Source organism: Ochlerotatus camptorhynchus, unplaced genomic scaffold, assembly GCF_037179485.1.
Source record: "Ochlerotatus camptorhynchus isolate MF236.1 unplaced genomic scaffold, CSIRO-AGI_Acam_v1.1 ptg000343l, whole genome shotgun sequence".
NCBI classification, from domain to species: Eukaryota; Metazoa; Arthropoda; class Insecta; order Diptera; family Culicidae; genus Ochlerotatus; species Ochlerotatus camptorhynchus.
The window spans coordinates 552,307-559,823 of record NW_027040831.1 but is presented as its reverse complement, the minus strand read 5'-3'; the positions used below and the strand labels follow the sequence as shown (position 1 = coordinate 559,823).

At 39.4% G+C, this 7,517-nt stretch overlaps 1 pseudogene; it reads left to right on the top strand.

Moving 5' to 3' along the window:
• Positions 1 to 1,532: 1,532 nt before the first annotated feature.
• The window catches only part of LOC135708942 (lachesin-like), a 182,730-nt pseudogene continuing 176,745 nt past the window's right edge, over positions 1,533 to 7,517 (top strand).

The following is a 7,517-nucleotide window of genomic DNA, read 5'->3' as shown; positions in this document are numbered from 1 at the left end:
AAATACCTAATCTTACACGTGACGGAATCCATATTTGACATAAAGTATGAGATGTAAACAAACATTGTCATGTAAAATTAAGTGCTTCGAGACTGAAAAGTTCGAAAGTATGTTTGATTGAGCTGAATTTCACGTCTATTATGACTCAGTTTTATGTCAAAATTGACGTTCGTATGTGTCAGTCTCAGAGTACCTAAATTTACATTAATTTTTCCAAGTGTGTACCTAAATTATCGGTAATCATGGATTACTAAAAATTAACGTTAACAATGTCTATAGAGTGTATATCAAATGATAGTGAGTGACTTAAATGACAGTGACGATTAGGTTCGATTGAGAAAGGTGCTCTTCAAATGATGGGCATGAGAAAATTCGTTTTCACGGAATTGATTAAATGGTTGAATTGGTTCATCTTCAATCGAATGATATGAAAACTAACAGCACTGTTTGTTGACCCTTTATAAATCCTTATGAAAACAGAATATTCATATCGGATGTTCACAAGGTCACTCATACCACACCGAAGGGGTGCTCATTTTACCCCAACGGTTTTATTTCGGTTACAAAACGAAAATTTTTTATATCTTCTTTCATAAGATTCAAAAGAGTACTTTTAATACTCAATTTTTATTCATGATGTAAATAGGGCTTGAAACTGTCCATTTGGTTAAAAATAATTCGAATTTTCTACTGAATTTGGTATCATTAGTGATTATTTTCTTAATGTGGCAAAAAGCCTCACTTTTCCTTATATTTTATCAAGTTCCTTCAGCGCGAAGAGGAGTTATTGAATTTTGATAAATTTTTACGTTTTTGTCCCCTGTCTGGAACGGTGGAGACGCTTGGTAATTTTCGGAAGAAAACTTATCCCACCCCTTGATGATGAGTTTTTTTTTCTAATTCCTCGTTAATTAAATTTTTAGCCGTAGGCTAATTCATCTCAAGATGATGATGTTACATTTCATCGCACAACATAACTTAAACAGTCCTCTTCATTACCTCCTCCTGCAGTGTGTGTTCTCTTTGTTTACATTCAAACATAATCCAATTAAATGCTGTGACCACGAATGATCATTACTAGATTCATTAGCACAACAAACCAAACAGTATGAACATGATGCCACATGGTTGCACTTGAGATAACACGCGGCGTGACTCTATACAATGAACATCAAACAGCATATACCATTACGACTAAAGGCTACACTGGTAATTTCCCATTCCGTGGAACAAAAAAACAAAAACCCAACCGTCGCATTTGTTTACCACAACAAAACATATTGCCCCTTCGGTCGGAGGCCGAATTCATCCCGAGCTCCGACCCGGGCGAAATTCATCCGATCCTTCGTTCGGTGGCCCCGCGCCGCGCATGTCCTGATCCGAAGTGCTCCTCCGACGGCGACGTTGGTTTTGACAGCTTTTCCGACCACCAACAGCAGGACGCGCGAACTCGGGAAGATCTCGCAGACTGCTGGACGCCAAAGCGGGTCCCACTCGGTGTGGCTTTGCATCAGTTTTCCAGCATCCTTCAACCGTGTCGAACGGAACCGCGGGACGTTCGTTGTGTGTCGAATCGAAGATGACCATGCTGCTGCGTCTAGGCGCTTTCTGAGCAAAGTAGGCTTGTCGTGAACGTGATTTTTTTTCTCCCGCTCTGGGCCATGTGAGCTTTGATTACTTCGCTGTGGTGTGGAAATTTAGTATCATGGCATGCTACGGCTGAGTTCTACCGCTGCTGGATTATATGAACCGCTAGGACTAGAACGGCTTGCTTTGCTACGGGAACGGAAACAAATGGATGGTGTTGCCGTTGCTGGTGCTGGTGCTGCTGCTCATGATTTCGATGATGATGGCGATGGTGATGAATAAAGAGAAATGAAGCATAAAACGATAGCATAAAAAAGAGGTTGGCGTTCTGTCTAGTGCGAGTGCGGGAGTGGGCGACGGTCGAATCGCGGTGAAGTACGCGAGATGGCAGCTGGCAATGGTTCTGACGTTAATCACCGTTCGGTCGAGGGTTTCAGAGTGTTTTTTTTCTCCCCTGCACGTGCTGGTAAAGAGCAAATAAGGTGCATGTGAAAAGTTTGTCGTTGTTTTTTACGGGCCGATTTTTGGTGTGGAATTTTTTGCGTGCGGCTCAATCATTGTGGTGGCGGCTTGTGGGACTTGACTGAAACATGTTTACGTGGTATGCGGTGATGCGATGTAGTCCTGCTCCGGTTGGCTTCCGCCCAGTAGTGTGATGATATGCTTTTGAAGTCGGAGGAATGTAATCCAGAGCACTGAAACTGGACGCGGGAAAAAAAAGTCTCGTTGTGGGACCTCATGCATCATTGGTCCCAACTGGAATTTGTGCGGTTGTTCAGTGATAGAGGATGGACGTTCTACCAACGTAGATTACAAAGTGAGTTCTTTTATGTAGAATAAGCCGGAAAATCCGGGGGTGAAATAATCCGAATTGCAACGGGTGTGTTCTGTTTTACAATAAATGAACCAAGCGGACGAAAAGCGGGTAAGCGATGAAGTGCGCGGAAAACATTTTTAATTAAAAATTTGAAGGACGCTCGAGCAGTGGGATGCCATGAAGGATGCAATTTCTCGCTTCGGAATCGGAAATAGCTGAACTCGGTGAGTATTATTTTTCCACAGCTGGACCGTGTGTGTGTGTGTGTGTGTGTGCGTCGGTGGGTGGGGAATGGATGGAAAATTAGCTAGCCGAGGAACTGATCGGGTTCCATCGAATTGGGAGATAATCTATGGCTGACGTATGGAGGTATTTTTTCATCCGTGAACATTTTACCCGCAGCTTGTTGTGTTTACCATGACGGATTGTGGTTAAAAGCACTTAATAGTGGTTTTTTTCGGACAGTTGAACACCACAGTTATAGCTACTAATTGATGCTTCAATTTGTTCGGCTGGAAATGCTATTAGAATAATTGATTGGCATATCATGTTAAAGTGTTCATTTTGCTGAACATATAAATAGATATAAGTGATAGGTTTCACAGACAAAAAATCTGAAATTTAATCGTGATGTTAAAATCCTACATGCAATCATTTATGTATGTAAACATGCTTTTTACGTAAACTAGCTACACACTTAGAAAAATACATGTAAATTTAGGTGCTCTGAGACTGACATATACGAGCGTCAATTTTGACATAAACGTTGAGTTAATTATATTTACACGATCTATAATGTAAACTTGTATGATATAAAACGCTACATTTATGTACATCATAGTGTAAGAAAATTACACTACACACTTAGAAATTACTAATTTTACACATGATGGAATCCATCTTTGACATAAAAAATGAGACGTAAACAAACATGTCATGTAATATTAAGTGCTCCTCGACGAAAAGTACGTTTGATTGAACTATATTTCACGTCTGTTATGACTCAACTTTATGTCAAAATTGACTCTCAGAGCACCTAAATTTACATGAGTTTTTCTAAGTGTGTACTTTTCCGATTTGTGCATCGCGTAAAATCTCCCATCGTTTAATTTTAAACCATACATAGTTGGTATGTACGAAGAACTTGTTTGCAAGCTTGAATACAACATTTCGGTGGTATTGCGCTTACATTTACATGAAATATCGTGTAAAATTACGCCAAATTTAGCGTTAACAACGTGTGTGCTAGATATCGCAGTAAATTTCACGAATTATTGAAACGGTTAAATTGTTTCCAACTGAATTCAATTTTATGTGAATTGAGCATGAGTAATTTACCAGATCAGCTATTATTACACAGGGTACCAAGAGGGACTAGCTATCATACTCAATGTGTAAAAACTGGTGATCTCAAACTTTATAAAAGGCAATACCAACGCCGGCCGTGGCCGACTACAGGTAAATTCAGACATGTGCAGGAATGTGTTAACGTGATACTCGCTTTGTTTGAAGCCGAGAAACGCTCTGCACTTCCACGATTAGGGTGTCGATTCAATGAAAATAACCAAATTCCCTTATGTTTCCTTATTTTCCATTAGACTTGATAAACGCCAGGTAATAAGGTGAAAGATAATGCTTTTCCGTTGATACTGACTCCACACCCTTTCGAACCACAGCCAAAGTCAAAATGCATTGCAAATTAGCGAAATGGGAAGTATTGAAATTTTGACCATATTTGTAAATACAGACTAAAGTGGTAATTTTTATACGATAGACGAGGAAATGAAAGTATAGAGTTGATAGTTCAGTAAGAGTATAACAGTGTGAAAATTGTATACAGAGAGTAGAAAGCGAGCAAGAACAACTTTTAAGGAAGGTACAAATCGGTTTATAGTTCAGTGCAGGCCTGCGGAACTTTAGGGGAATCCTGTCGAAAGTCATCCCATATCGATATGTTCATATTTAAGATTCAAAAAATTTCCTAAAAGTTAACAAAACATCCAATATTATAAGAAATCATGGAGAACTGTGGAGCTCTTATAACTTGTGATTTAAATACCATTAGTTTTTTAATTTAGTTTACTATAAAAATTTATTTATTCACGTTAAATAGTGATCAATCTGATGGAATCTTGATTGATGAATCTAGATTTTATGGACAAGTTTGTACATTCTCTATAAGGAAGACCCGTGCCTTGGTGATTTAGCTATATAGTCATGAATTAGAACTCCACCAGCTGAATTCCGGGCATAAATTATAACGAAGAGATCGAAATTTATACATAGGGGAAATTTCGGTTTCGGGGGGCAAAGTCCATAGAATTACGTAACTCTGAGCATTTTCTTAAGTTTGAGATGCTTTAATTTATGACATCCGGACGCTATATGATTTCATTACAAAGGATCATTGCTTGTTCAAATTCAGTAAGCTTTTAAGGCTCCCCCAATTGAGGTCCCAATCATTGCCATGAAATAAATAATTATAAATAATTAATTCAAAACGAAAAATGAAATAAATAATTCAAAACGCAACGGAAAACTGAATGTGGAATCACGTTCAAGGAGGTAAAAATTCAGCGGACCTGATCTCACGAGGATTGCTACCCGAGGAGATTAGTAGCAATGAAGTATGGTGTCCGCATCCCATGTCACTGTAGCTTGACCATTTTCCAAGACAGGAATCGATTACTTTCGACCTGGTCCTCGTAGGACAGCAGTGAAGACGTATGTTGCATTAGAGTGATGCAAAATTTGAAATTTTCACTCCACAATACTTAAACGATTCCAAATTGGATCCTGACTAACCTCTTAAAATTTGAACCTATTTTGTGAGAAACTGAGATGGCACAAACCATTTGAAGTTTGTATGGGAATTACTATGGTAAAACTAAGATTTTAGTTCATGTCTATCTGATAATTCACCATATCGGTCTGCTTCAAAAACTTTCAACATTACTTGTAGGAAATTTTCCCAGCTACAACTTTGCTGAAGACCATTTTTTGATTAAATGCAAGGATCGAAAGTTATCAATAGTTCAATGCGCTGATGTCTTATGATCATGCTCAATCAACTGCTCAGCAGGCAACATTGGTGTTTCTGGGGCGTTGAATAGGACACAAAAATCATGGCTACTATGTCACACTGCAAAATACAGTGTTGCCTACAGAGCAGCTGCTTGATCATGTCATTAGTTTACCAATCTCTTAAATAATTAATATCTTTTTCCTGTATAATTTTACATAGAAACGATCTTCAGCAAAGTTGTAGCTGAGAAAATTTTCTATAAGAATGGCAATCGAACTGTTTCGCAGCTCAATATGGAAACAGACTAGAAGGCAATGAACAAAAAGTTGAGAATTCCCATAGTAATTTACATATAAACTTCAAATGGCTTGTGCGAAGTCTGTTTCGAACCAAATGAGTTGTAACTTTGGGAGGCTAATCAGGACCCGATTTGAAACCATTTAAGCACTGTGGAGCGAAAAAGTCAAATTTTGCATCAGTCTAATGTTGCATTGTTCGTCTGCATGTGTACGAAGGCAGTTCATCTCGAACTAGTAACTGACCTTTCAACGGATCGATTTCTGCAGGCATTTCGAAGGTTTATTGCCAGAAGAGGACGTTGTACCGACGTCTATTCCGATAACGGGACCAACTTCGTAGGAGCCCGTAACGAACTTCAACAATTGTTCGAACTTTTCAAGAGCAAGGACCATAAGGATGAAATAGTGAGGGGAATGTAACCTGGAAGGGATAACCTGGCATTTCAATCCGCCCAGTGCACCATATTTCGGTGGCCTTTGGGAAGGGGCCGTCAGATCTGCAAAAAATCATTTGCTGAAGGTTTTAGGGGAAACCGTTACTAGTGCAGGTCGAATCATGTCTAAACTCCATACCTCTAACATCCATGTCAGATGATCCGAATGATGACCGGACGAAACCCTGACTCCTGGACATTTTCTTACCGCTGCTCCGTAGCAACAATTACCAGACTTCACTGATATTCCAATGAACAGGTTGCATTACTGCAGCTAATGCAACTGTTTTGCAAACGTTGGCGAATGGAGTATTTATCTCAATTGCAAGGACGGATCAAACGTTGGAAACCTGCTGTTCCGATATCCGTAGGAAAACTGGTGATCATCAAGGTGGAAAATACACCCCCACTATGTTGGAAAATGACCCGTATTCACGATATCCATTTAGGAACAGACGGCGTAGTACGAGTCGTAACGTTAAAGATCACCACTGGATTACTGAAGAGACCTGTTGAAAAGATTTGACTTTTGCCAGCATCGCGTCAACCATCTGAAAATGTTGCATAGCGAGTTGATCATCTCGCCACCGTTTGGTGTTCGAAGAGGCAGCTTTTATTTCATTTAAGAAATTTGGAATTTCAGGATGGAGGAGAATGTTGCGGAGTACTACGAAGGTTTGAATCGCAACCGTGCATTCAACACAAAATTTTGCAACCGAATGCTCCATGGGTTTGTGGAACATATTGTCTGGACGATCAGAGGTGTCAACACGATTCCACCACTCAGTGTTGGCAAAATCAGAAATCAATTGATATTTGTCCGCTCTCATGCGCTCGCAATATCACGCGTGATATTGGAACAAAACCTCATGCTTGATATTGATTTTACAAGCTCCTTTGATATTGCGAGACTATTCACAACGTGCAAAAATAAAGCTGATAGTTGACTCGATACAAAAATGATTCCATTGCACATAGTTTTCTTAGAAAGAGAAAGCATAGTTTGCTTTCTTTTTTTAATCTTCACCGATGACAGACGCGAAGGGACTACTGCAAGCCGTTAAGGAAGTTTCGGTTGCATTCGGGCTTAAAGCAAAAATCATTAAACTCAATCTCACCACAGTTTGGTGAGATTTGCAGTTGGTGAGTTTTGTTAGCTTGATATTCCGAGCTGCGATATCACAGCTTGCAAAATCAACCGCAGTTGTTTGCTTGTTGGTTTTTGTCTACGATAATCAAGCGTGATCTTAGGCGTTGGTGAGATTTGATTTTTGATATTTTCCCAAGATCGTGTAAAACGAATAACATATGCATTGTGTGATAGGTCAAGAACCGAGAAAGAATAGGTATTTAGG